Genomic DNA, 13,535 nt, shown 5'->3' with positions numbered 1-13,535 from the left:
GGTATTCGGCCGTTCGCCGAATACCACTATTCGGTACATCTCTATTTTTGACATTTTTGACATTTTTGACATTTTTGACATTTTTGACATTTTTGACATTTTTGACATTTTTGACATTTTTGACATTTTTGACATTTTTGACATTTTTGACATTTTTGACATTTTTGACATTTTTGACATTTTTGACATTTTTGACATTTTTGACATTTTTGACATTTTTGACAATTTTGACATTTTTGACAGTTTTGACATTTTTGACATTTTTGATATTTTTGACATTTTTGTCATTTTTGACATTTTTGACATTTTTGATATTTTTGACATTTTTGACATTTTTGACATTTTTGACATTTTTGACATTTTTGACATTTTTGTCATTTTTGACATTTTTGACATTTTTGACATTTTTGACATTTTTGACATTTTTGACATTTTTGACATTTTTGACATTTTTGACATTTTTGACATTTTTGACATTTTTGACATTTTTGACATTTTTGTCATTTTTGACATTTTTAACATTCTTGACATTTATGACATTTTTGAAATTTTTGACATTTTTGACATTTTTTGACATTTTTGACATTTTTGACATTTTTGACATTTTTGACATTTTTGACATTTTTAACATTTTTGATATTTTTGACATTTTTGACATTTTTAACATTTTTTGACATTTTTGACATTTTTGACATTTTTGACATTTTTGACATTTTTGACATTTTTGACATTTTTGACATTTTTGACATTTTTGACATTTTTGACATTCTTGACATTTTTGACATTTTTAACATTTTTGACATTTTTGACATTTTTGACATTTTTGACATTTTTGACATTTTTGACATTTTTGTCATTTTTGACATTTTTGACATTTTTGTTATTTTTGACATTTTTGTCATTTTTGTCATTTTTGTCATTTTTGTCATTTTTGTCATTTTTGTCATTTTTGTCATTTTTGTCATTTTTGTCATTTTTGTCATTTTTGTCATTTTTGTCATTTTTGTCATTTTTGTCATTTTTGTCATTTTTGTCATTTTTGTCATTTTTGTCATTTTTGTCATTTTTGTCATTTTTGTCATTTTTGTCATTTTTGTCATTTTTGTCATTTTTGTCATTTTTGTCATTTTTGTCATTTTTGTCATTTTTGTCATTTTTGTCATTTTTGTCATTTTTGTCATTTTTGTCATTTTTGTCATTTTTGTCATTTTTGTCATTTTTGTCATTTTTGTCATTTTTGTCATTTTTGTCATTTTTGTCATTTTTGTCATTTTTGTCATTTTTGTCATTTTTGTCATTTTTGTCATTTTTGTCATTTTTGTCATTTTTGTCATTTTTGTCATTTTTGTCATTTTTGTCATTTTTGTCATTTTTGTCATTTTTGTCATTTTTGTCATTTTTGTCATTTTTGTCATTTTTGTCATTTTTGTCATTTTTGTCATTTTTGTCATTTTTGAAATTTTTTTTAAATTTTTGACATTTTGAAATTTTTGACATTTTTGACATTTTTGACAATTTTTACATTTTTGACATTTTTGACATTTTTGACATTTTTGACATTTTTGACATTTTTGACATTTTTGATATTTTTGACATTTTTGACATTTTTGACATTTTTGACATTTTTGACATTTTTGACATTTTTGACATTTTTGACATTTTTGACATTTTTGACATTTTTGACATTTTTGACATTTTTGACATTTTTGACATTTTTGACATTTTTGACATTTTTGACATTTTTGACATTTTTGACATTTTTGACATTTTTGACATTTTTGACATTTTTGACATTTTTGACATTTTTGACATTTTTGACATTTTTGACATTTTTGACATTTTTGACATTTTTGACATTTTTGACATTTTTGACATTTTTGACATTTTTGACATTTTTGACATTTTTGACATTTTTGTCATTTTTGTCATTTTTGTCATTTTTGAAATTTTTTTTAAATTTTTGACATTTTGAAATTTTTGACATTTTTGACATTTTTGACAATTTTTACATTTTTGACATTTTTGACATTTTTGTCATTTTTGACATTTTTAACATTCTTGACATTTATGACATTTTTGAAATTTTTGACATTTTTGACATTTTTTGACATTTTTGACATTTTTGACATTTTTGACATTTTTGATATTTTTGACATTTTTGACATTTTTGACATTTTTGACATTTTTGACATTTTTGACATTTTTGACATTTTTGACATTTTTGACATTTTTGACATTTTTGACGTTTTTGACATTCTTGACATTTTTGACATTTTTAACATTTTTGACATTTTTGACATTTTTGACATTTTTGACATTTTTGACATTTTTGACATTTTTGACATTTTTGACATTTTTGACATTTTTGTCATTTTTTGACATTTTTGACATTTTTGTTATTTTTGACATTTTTGTCATTTTTGTTATTTTTGTCATTTTTGTCATTTTTGTCATTTTTGTCATTTTTGTCATTTTTGTCATTTTTGTCATTTTTGTCATTTTTGTCATTTTTGTCATTTTTGTCATTTTTGTCATTTTTGTCATTTTTGTCATTTTTGTCATTTTTGTCATTTTTGTCATTTTTGTCATTTTTGTCATTTTTGTCATTTTTGTCATTTTTGTCATTTTTGTCATTTTTGTCATTTTTGTCATTTTTGTCATTTTTGTCATTTTTGTCATTTTTGTCATTTTTGTCATTTTTGTCATTTTTGTCATTTTTGTCATTTTTGTCATTTTTGTCATTTTTGTCATTTTTGTCATTTTTGTCATTTTTGTCATTTTTGTCATTTTTGTCATTTTGTCATTTTTGTCATTTTTGTCATTTTTGTCATTTTTGTCATTTTTGTCATTTTTGTCATTTTTGTCATTTTTGTCATTTTTGTCATTTTTGTCATTTTGTCATTTTTGTCATTTTTGTCATTTTTGTCATTTTTGTCATTTTTGTCATTTTTGTCATTTTTGTCATTTTTGTCATTTTTGTCATTTTTGTCATTTTTGTCATTTTTGTCATTTTTGTCATTTTTGTCATTTTTGTCATTTTTGTCATTTTTGTCATTTTTGTCATTTTTGTCATTTTTGTCATTTTTGTCATTTTTGTCATTTTTGTCATTTTTGTCATTTTTGTCATTTTTGTCATTTTGTCATTTTTGTCATTTTTGTCATTTTTGTCATTTTTGTCATTTTTGTCATTTTTGTCATTTTTGTCATTTTTGTCATTTTTGTCATTTTTGTCATTTTTGTCATTTTTGTCATTTTTGTCATTTTTGTCATTTTTGTCATTTTTGTCATTTTTGTCATTTTTGTCATTTTTGTCATTTTTGTCATTTTTGTCATTTTTGTCATTTTTGTCATTTTTGTCATTTTTGTCATTTTGTCATTTTTGTCATTTTTGTCATTTTTGTCATTTTTGTCATTTTTGTCATTTTTGTCATTTTTGTCATTTTTGTCATTTTTGTCATTTTTGTCATTTTTGTCATTTTTGTCATTTTTGTCATTTTTGTCATTTTTGTCATTTTTGTCATTTTTGTCATTTTTGTCATTTTTGTCATTTTTGTCATTTTTGTCATTTTTGTCATTTTTGTCATTTTTGTCATTTTTGTCATTTTTGTCATTTTTGTCATTTTTGTCATTTTTGTCATTTTTGTCATTTTTGTCATTTTGTCATTTTTGTCATTTTTGTCATTTTTTGTCATTTTTGTCATTTTTGTCATTTTTGTCATTTTTGTCATTTTTGTCATTTTTGTCATTTTTGTCATTTTTGTCATTTTTGTCATTTTTGTCATTTTTGTCATTTTTGTCATTTTTGTCATTTTTGTCATTTTTGTCATTTTTGTCATTTTTGTCATTTTTGTCATTTTTGTCATTTTTGTCATTTTTGTCATTTTTGTCATTTTTGTCATTTTTGTCATTTTTGTCATTTTTGTCATTTTTGTCATTTTTGTCATTTTTGTCATTTTTGTCATTTTTGTCATTTTTGTCATTTTTGTCATTTTTGTCATTTTTGTCATTTTTGTCATTTTTGTCATTTTTGTCATTTTTGTCATTTTTGTCATTTTTGTCATTTTTGTCATTTTTGTCATTTTTGTCATTTTTGTCATTTTTGTCATTTTTGTCATTTTTGTCATTTTTGTCATTTTTGTCATTTTTGTCATTTTTGTCATTTTTGTCATTTTTGTCATTTTTGTCATTTTTGTCATTTTTGTCATTTTTGTCATTTTTGTCATTTTTGTCATTTTTGTCATTTTTGTCATTTTTGTCATTTTTGTCATTTTGTCATTTTTGTCATTTTTGTCATTTTTGTCATTTTTGTCATTTTTGTCATTTTTGTCATTTTTGTCATTTTTGTCATTTTTGTCATTTTTGTCATTTTTGTCATTTTTGTCATTTTTGTCATTTTTGTCATTTTTGTCATTTTTGTCATTTTTGTCATTTTTGTCATTTTTGTCATTTTTGTCATTTTTGTCATTTTTGTCATTTTTGTCATTTTTGTCATTTTTGTCATTTTGTCATTTTTGTCATTTTTGTCATTTTTGTCATTTTTGTCATTTTTGTCATTTTTGTCATTTTTGTCATTTTTGTCATTTTTGTCATTTTTGTCATTTTTGTCATTTTTGTCATTTTTGTCATTTTTGTCATTTTTGTCATTTTTGTCATTTTTGTCATTTTTGTCATTTTTGTCATTTTTGTCATTTTTGTCATTTTTGTCATTTTTGTCATTTTTGTCATTTTTGTCATTTTTGTCATTTTTGTCATTTTTGTCATTTTTGTCATTTTTGTCATTTTTGTCATTTTTGTCATTTTTGTCATTTTTGTCATTTTTGTCATTTTTGTCATTTTTGTCATTTTTGTCATTTTTGTCATTTTTGTCATTTTTGTCATTTTTGTCATTTTTGTCATTTTTGTCATTTTTGTCATTTTTGTCATTTTTGTCATTTTTGTCATTTTTGTCATTTTTGTCATTTTTGTCATTTTTGTCATTTTTGTCATTTTTGTCATTTTTGTCATTTTTGTCATTTTTGTCATTTTTGTCATTTTTGTCATTTTTGTCATTTTTGTCATTTTTGTCATTTTTGTCATTTTTGTCATTTTTGTCATTTTTGTCATTTTTGTCATTTTTGTCATTTTTGTCATTTTTGTCATTTTTGTCATTTTTGTCATTTTTGTCATTTTTGTCATTTTTGTCATTTTTGTCATTTTTGTCATTTTTGTCATTTTTGTCATTTTTGTCATTTTTGTCATTTTTGTCATTTTTGTCATTTTTGTCATTTTTGTCATTTTTGTCATTTTTGTCATTTTTGTCATTTTTGTCATTTTTGTCATTTTTGTCATTTTTGTCATTTTTGTCATTTTTGTCATTTTTGTCATTTTTGTCATTTTTGTCATTTTTGTCATTTTTGTCATTTTTGTCATTTTTGTCGTTTTTGTCATTTTTGTCATTTTTGTCATTTTTGTCATTTTTGTCATTTTTGTCATTTTTGTCATTTTTGTCATTTTTGTCATTTTTGTCATTTTTGTCATTTTTGTTATTTTTGGAATTTATGACTAAATATACTGTTGTTTGTTTGCGTTTTCACATTATCTGAAAGAAATAGTGAAATGATCTTCATAAAGAATATTGTATCCTCAACACAAGAACATAAGTTGAATATTCTCGCTGCTACAATCAGCTGAGTTTTCAAAAAGATTGATTAAGAAATCATTCTTGAACAAAAATTTCCAAATGTGCTCCAAACTTCTTCGAAATTGGAACGTTAACTGAACAGAATTTGAAGCCTTAATAAATTGGAATGTTTTAAACCAGTTTTATTGTTTGTATATGATCGTTTTTTCCACTACAATCATTGATGAAGTGAAAGAAATCTGCTCTCAATTTTTTAAGATTCAATGTGTAACTTGAAAACAGCTTGATAATAAATTAAATCTGGATTGAGTCACAGTGATTAAAATTCCTATCACAAGTTAACAACTGAGTAAACGCGAGGGAAGGGATCAGTGCCAAAAGCTCCTTCCCCGGCAGATTAAGCCCAAACTCAAACAGCTTATACGCTTCATTTCGAAATCCAAAAAAGTCATTAAATTTTATTTCCATCCTTTTCCATCTTTTTCAAAGCACCTCACAAATTGACGCTCCTCGAAGGATCGGAACTGTCGACTAATAAAATCAAATCCTAGGCGGTTTGCACGAGGCGATTCAACCCAAGCTGCCATCTGCTGTCATCCTCTAGCCATATCGAGTGAGGACCAGAGCCAGCAATCCTAAACGCAGCATATCGAATCCTAATAACAAGCCGGTGTCGTCGTCGTCGTCGTCGGGAGATGCCAGTTGGTGGCCCCCTTTTTTCCACTTCCGGCAGCTCCATCATCCACTTGGAAGATCCAATAAAGCAGGGCTTATGGCTCAAATGACCACCCAAAGGATTTGGACCACAGATGGGAACAGTGATGGTAAGTGAACGTGTGTGTACATACCTCATTCTCCCTCTTCAAATCTCCCAACTAGGTATGTAGTCACCCATATCCGGTTGAAGAGAAGAAAAAACGAGAAAAAAGCTAATTTCGAGCACATGTTTTACGCTTATGACGCTTAAGCATTATTCCGTGTCACAAAAAATGGATTAGTAAGGATGCCAACGTCATAAAATCTTTGATTTGAAATCTTCGGTAACAAAACGTATAGAAAGCGAATTCTTCAACCTTTCCTCGTCTTGAGTAAACATTGACATCTGGATTAAATTGATGAATTACGTTAGCGTTGTATTGTATCCAACTTCATTTGTTTGAAGCCATCAAAATTTAACAAACTTGGCCTCGAGTTAAAAAAAAAGTGAAAATTCTCTTTTCATCCCAAGTGAGATTGAATCAAACGAAAGTAAAAAAGAAACCATCGGAAACTGCGTAACGAAAAAGTGATTTCCCAAACGTAATTCCTTCGACAAACAGCGACTTTGCACAGGGCCCTTCCACTTTGTGATTTGCTTTGCACAATCTTATCGAAAGCAGAGCTGCTTCGTTGTTACCTACTGTTGCTGGCTGCAGTTCGTTGTTTTTTGTACGTTTCCGCCTATGGCCAGAGAAAAGCAGAAAAAAACATAAAGCGGAAAATGGAAAAGTTTTCAATCGAATCAAGATTGTCCGCACGAAAAGCGACACTTTTCACTAGCCGGACATTTTTTCCGGCGACAATACCAAGTGACGGTTTTTTTTTGTTGCTGTTGTGCGTTTCTTCTTATCAGTCGAACAAATAAGAAGGACATTTTGGAAGGCGTAACAGTCGCAGACGTTGTTGGGATATTTTCTATAGCAGTTCAAAATTTGTGGAGTTGGGATTGAGCATATTTTGCGAGATCTTGAAATACTTTTTTAAAGACACACTTACGCCGTCTTAGTCGATTCAGGCTTTACAGATTGACCACATTAAGTTTTAATCACAACATTCAGTATCGATCCCTTCCCTAATTCAGAAGAGTAGTTCAAAGACGATCGACGGAAATTAAGTTGACAATGTCATTATTAATAAACTATTCTTTAAACCACTTTAGAGTACTATTTGAATTGTTCAAGTTCAAATCAAACCGACCGTTCAGAAACCGTAAATTGCAGGTCTTCCCGGATTCCACCTTTGGATTATTCTGAGAACCTCTCGTACAATTCTGTCAAATTTGTCCAAAATTGTCAAAATTGTCAAAATTGTCAAAATTGTCAAAATTGTCAAAATTGTCAAAATTGTCAAAATTGTCAAATTTGTCAAAATTGTCAAAATTGTCAAAATTGTAAAATTGTCAAAATTGTCATAATTGTCAAAATTGTCAAAATTGTCAAAATTGTCAAAATTGTCAAAATTGCCAAAATTGTCAAAATTGTCAAAATTGTCAAAATTGTCAAAATTGTCAAAATTGTCAAAATTGTCAAAATTGTCAAAATTGTCAAAATTGTCAAAATTGTCAAAATTGTCGAAATTGTCAAAATTGTCAAAATTGTCAAAATTGTCAAAATTGTCAAAATTGTCAAAATTGTCAAAATTGTCCAAATTGTCAAAATTGTCAAAATTGTCAAAATTTTCAAAATTTTCAAAATTGTCAAAATTGTCAAAATTGTCAAAATTGTCAAAATTGTCAAAATTGTCAAAATTGTCAAAATTGTCAAAATTGTCAAAATTGTCAAAATTGTCAAAATTGTCAAAATTGTCAAAATTGTCAAAATTGTCAAAATTGTCAAAATTGTCAAAATTGTCAAAATTGTCAAAATTGTCAAAATTGTCAAAATTGTCAAAATTGTCAAAATTGTCAAAATTGTCAAAATTGTCAAAATTGTCAAAATTGTCAAAATTGTCAAAATTGTCAAAATTGTCAAATTTGTCAAAATTGTCAAAATTGTAAAATTGTCAAAATTGTCATAATTGTCAAAATTGTCAAAATTGTCAAAATTGCCAAAATTGTCAAAATTGTCAAAATTGTCAAAATTGTCAAAATTGTCAAAATTGTCAAAATTGTCGAAATTGTCAAAATTGTCAAAATTGTCAAAATTGTCAAAATTGTCAAAATTGTCAAAATTGTCAAAATTGTCCAAATTGTCAAAATTGTCAAAATTGTCAAAATTTTCAAAATTTTCAAAATTGTCAAAATTGTCAAAATTGACAAAATTGTCAAAATTGTCAAAATTGTCAAAATTGTCAAAATTGTCAAAATTGTCAAAATTGTCAAAATTGTCAAAATTGTCAAAATTGTCAAAATTGTCAAAATTGTCAAAATTGTCAAAATTGTCAAAATTGTCAAAATTGTCAAAATTGTCAAAATTGTCAAAATTGTCAAAATTGTCAAAATTGTCAAAATTGTCAAAATTGTCAAAATTGTCAAAATTGTCAAAAATTGTCAAAATTGTCAAAATTGTCATAATTATCAAAATTGTCAAAAGTGTCAAAATTGTCAAAATTGTCAAAATTGTCAAAATTGTCAAAATTGTCAAAATTGTCAAAATTGTCAAAATTGTCAAAATTGTCAAAATTGTCAAAATTGTCAAAGTTGTCAAAATTGTCAAAATTGTCAAAATTGTCAAAGTTGTCAAAATTGTCAAAATTGTCAAAATTGTCAAAGTTGTCAAAATTGTCAAAATTGACAAAATTGTCAAAATTGTCAAAATTGTCAAAATTGTCAAAATTGTCAAAATTGTCAAAATTGTCAAAATTGTCAAAATTGTCAAAATTGTCAAAATTGTCAAAATTGTCAAAATTGTCAAAATTGTCAAAATTGTCAAAATTGTCAAAATTGTCAAAATTGTCAAAATTGTCAAAATTGTCAAAATTGTCAAAATTGTCAAAATTGTCAAAATTGTCAAAATTGTCAAAATTGTCAAAATTGTCAAAATTTTCAAAATTGTCAAAATTGTCAAAATTGTCAAAATTGTCAAAATTGTCAAAATTGTCAAAATTGTCAAAATTTTCAAAATTGTCAAAATTGTCAAAATTTTCAAAATTGTCAAAATTGTCAAAATTGTCAAATTTGTCAAAATTGTCAAAATTGTCAAATTTGTCAAAATTGTCAAAATTGTCAAAATTGTCAAAATTGTCAAAATTGTCAAAATTGTCAAAATTGTCAAAATTGTCAAAATTGTCAAAATTGTCAAAATTGTCAAAATTGTCAAAATTGTCAAAATTGTCAAAGTTGTCAAAATTGTCAAACTTCTCAAAATTATCAAAATTTTCAAAATTGTCAAAATTGTCAAAATTTTCAAAATTGTCAAAATTGTCAAAATTGTCAAAATTGTCAAAATTGTCAAAATTGTCAAAATTGTCAAAATTGTCAAAATTGTCAAAATTGTCAAAATTGTCAAAATTGTCAAAATTGTCAAAATTGTCAAAATTGTCAAAATTGTCAAAATTGTCAAAATTGTCAAAATTGTCAAAATTGTCAAAATTGTCAAAATTGTCAAAATTGTCAAAATTGTCAAAATTGTCAAAATTGTCAAAATTGTCAAAATTTTCAAAATTGTCAAAATTGTCAAAATTGTCAAATTTGTCAAAATTGTCAAAATTGTCAAATTTGTCAAAATTGTCAAAATTGTCAAAATTGTCAAAATTGTCAAAATTGTCAAAATTGTCAAAATTGTCAAAATTGTCAAAATTGTCAAAATTGTCAAAGTTGTCAAAATTGTCAAACTTCTCAAAATTATCAAAATTTTCAAAATTGTTCATTAATTCATTTTATTACTGTATCCTGCAATTAGAACGATATCTATAAGAATAAAATAGTTCAATAGGAATATTGAGGTCCATTTAAAAATATTTTAATTTTTTTAAATTACAAAAGAAATTGAACCAAAACAAAAGTAAACAAAAGCGAGCACTAATACACGCTCAAAAAAAATTTGATCTTCTTGCTTTAAAATCAAGCAGTTTATTAATGACTCATTAGTAATAAAAAGTGGTATACTTACTCAACTAAAATAATCTGAAATTCAAGGTGATTTCAAGGGGTTTAGAGGACAGCTTGAAACTGAAAAGCGATTTGAGAGGACAGCCTGATCGTATCGATAGAAATTTCAAGCAAGTTTGAAAGGACAGCTTGAAATTGAAAGGCGAGTTGAGAGGACAGCCTGAACGAATCGATAGAAATTCCAAGCGAGTTGGAAGAACAGCCTGATCATATCAATGGACATTTTAAGTTGAGAGGATTTCGAGTTGAGAGAACACTTGTTCATATCAATAGACATTTCCAGCGCGTTGAGAGAACAGCTTAAAATTAAAAAACGAGTTGCAAGGACAGCCTGTTCATATCGATAGAAATTTCAAGCACGTTGAGAGGACAGTTTTAAATTGAAAAGCGGGTTGATAGAACAGCCTGATCGTATGGAAAAATAAAATTTCGAGAGAGATGAGAGGACAGTTTGAAATTGAAAGGCAAATCGAGAGGACAGCTTCAATATCTTATCAAATCGATAATCGTGTGGGTTTAGAAAGAATCTTAAGATAAATAAGATAGAAATTTAAAGCATGTCGAGAAGAAAACTTAAATTTAAGTTAAATTTGGAACAAGCTTGAATATCTCATCAAATTGTAAAAAGGGTGATACGGTCAAAATTTGGTCAAGGGAAAACATATGTAAATCGGTGAAATCGTTTATTTAAAAAATCAAATTAAATTTCTTTTTCAAGTTTAATTAGTATGAAATTCTGGAAAAATAATCAGTTAGGCTTCCGCTTTTTCAAATCCAAATTGCCGGGCCTTACGCTTAACCCCTGCCATCAGATTTTGTACAGCCACCTTGTCCACCTTCTTCGCCGCAGAAAGCCAGTTTGCCTTGAACTGCTGCTCGTCCTTAGCAGTTTTTTGGTCTTCTTTAGGTTCCGCTTGACAATAGCCCAGTATTTCTCAATTGGGCGGAGCTCTGGCGTGTTGGGAGGGTTCTTGTCCTTGGGAACCACCTGCACGTTGTTGGCGGCGTACCACTCCATGGCCTTTTTACCGTAATGGCAAGATGCCAAATCCGGCCAAAACACGGAACAACCGTGTTTCTTCAGGAAAGGCAGCAGACGTTTATTCAAACACTCTTTGACGTAAATTTCTTGGTTGACAGTCCCGGAAGCTATGAAAATGCTGCTTTTCAAGCCACAGGTATAGATGGCTTGCCAAACCAGATATTTCTTCGCGAACTTTGACAGTTTCATGTGCTTGAAAATATCTGCTACCTTTCCCCTTCCTTTTGCCGTATATAACTCCTGTCCCGGAAGCTGCTTGTAGTCGGCTTTGACGTAGGTTTCGTCGTCCATTACCACGCAGTCAAACTTCGTCAGCATCGTCGTGTACAGCCTCCGGGATCGCGCTTTGGCCGTCGTATTTTGTTTTTCATCGCGATTTGGAGTCACTACCTTCTTGTAAGTCGATAGTCCGACTCGTTTTTTGGCTCGATGCACGATTGTTGACGATACACCCAGCTTATTTGCGGCATCTCGGAGAGAGAGGTTAGGGTTTCGCTTGAATCTACCGGCAACTCTCTTTGTCGTCTCAGCGGCTTCCGGTTTTCGATTTCCCCCCGATCCAGACTTCCTGGCTGTTGACAAACGTTCCCCATACACTTTAATTACATTTGTAACGGATGATTTGGCAACTTTTAGTGATTTTTCCAGCTTTGCGTGCGAGTAGCTCGGATTTTTGCGATGCGCGAGCAAAATTTTGATACGCTGCTCTTCTTCCTTGGACCGCATTTTGACAACTGAAGAGTGAATTCCAAAATCAAAATAGGAGCAACATTCTACACACACACACACCTTCAAAATGAGATGTGTTCAGGTTTTTTTAAATGCAAAATTGAAAGAAATACGTCAAGTTGATATTGACCAAATTTTGACCGTATCACTCTTTAGAAACACCTTCTAGTAAAGAGTCCTTGCGCACAGATACTCAATGTGTGAAAATTACACAGAATCGTGTCCCGTTATAGATGACTAACATGATTTTCCACGTCACCGAAATTAATGTTTCTGATAAATATAATATTTTTATTACAAACCCACTGTCTGCGTTCTCATAAGCCAATCGAATAAAATATCGGAACATATATTTCAACCGCCAACCCTATCAATATTTAATACTGCCCCAAAGGGGCAGAAAAAACTTCTATTCGAACTTAGGCCGAAATCCAGGTCATCAGATTGTGAATGTCCACAACGTCCACGGCCAGTCATGCTGCTGTTGCTGCACTGTTAAAAATCGTCTGGCACTGAATTATTAAAATCCAGCTCGTTGAATTGCCGCGCGGCTCCAGGTTGTTCGTTCAATCGATCAGTCGCGCGCGGATATTGGGGGCAGCGTATTTTTTATTCGTTTGTTGCACCACCAGGTCAATAACCTTAGAAAAGGGAAAAAACGTAGACCTGAACCTGTCTTCAATCCACTTTACTATTTCGAATAGGTATTGAAGCGCAAATAAACTGTGGCTGATTGGTGGTTTCTGATAAACTCATCAGATGGGATGATTCTACTAATCGCTGGAGCTGTCTTTTCCTACAAACAAATGCACATTGTGGATATTTGTTATTTGTTATTTGTTATTTGTTATTTATTTCTTATCAACGGATCACATGTTGATCCAAATGATTACTTAAAATTAAAAATTAAAAACATAACATTAAGTCTAACTATGGGGTTCTCAAGGCCCGTATCACTTTTCTTCGGAAAACGTCCCTCGAAACGTCGAAGTCAAAATGCGCCGAGAATCGGTTGAACGATCTCATTGCGCCGATGAGGGCGCTGTTAGCTCCGTAATTGTTCATTCGAAGGGGAATGTACAACTGAAGATCCAGATTTCTAAGACCACGGGGTCGTACACTAAGCGGAATAGCCTCCAGTAGCGTGGGACAGTCGATTCGCGATGACAGGAGGTCGGCGACGAATGAGGCACGTGTTGCTTGTCTGCGAGCTTGAAGAGTATCGATATCTATGAGGCGGCATCGATTTTCGTAGCTAGGTAAGCGAAAAGGGTCTTGCCAGTTCAGGTGTCTAAGGGCGTATCGCAAGAATCGCCGCTGGATAGCCTCGAGCCGAT

The sequence above is a fragment of the Uranotaenia lowii genome, chromosome 3 (genome assembly GCF_029784155.1).
Source record: "Uranotaenia lowii strain MFRU-FL chromosome 3, ASM2978415v1, whole genome shotgun sequence".
Classification (NCBI taxonomy): domain Eukaryota; kingdom Metazoa; phylum Arthropoda; class Insecta; order Diptera; family Culicidae; genus Uranotaenia; species Uranotaenia lowii.
Note: the sequence above shows the minus strand (reverse complement) of the source record.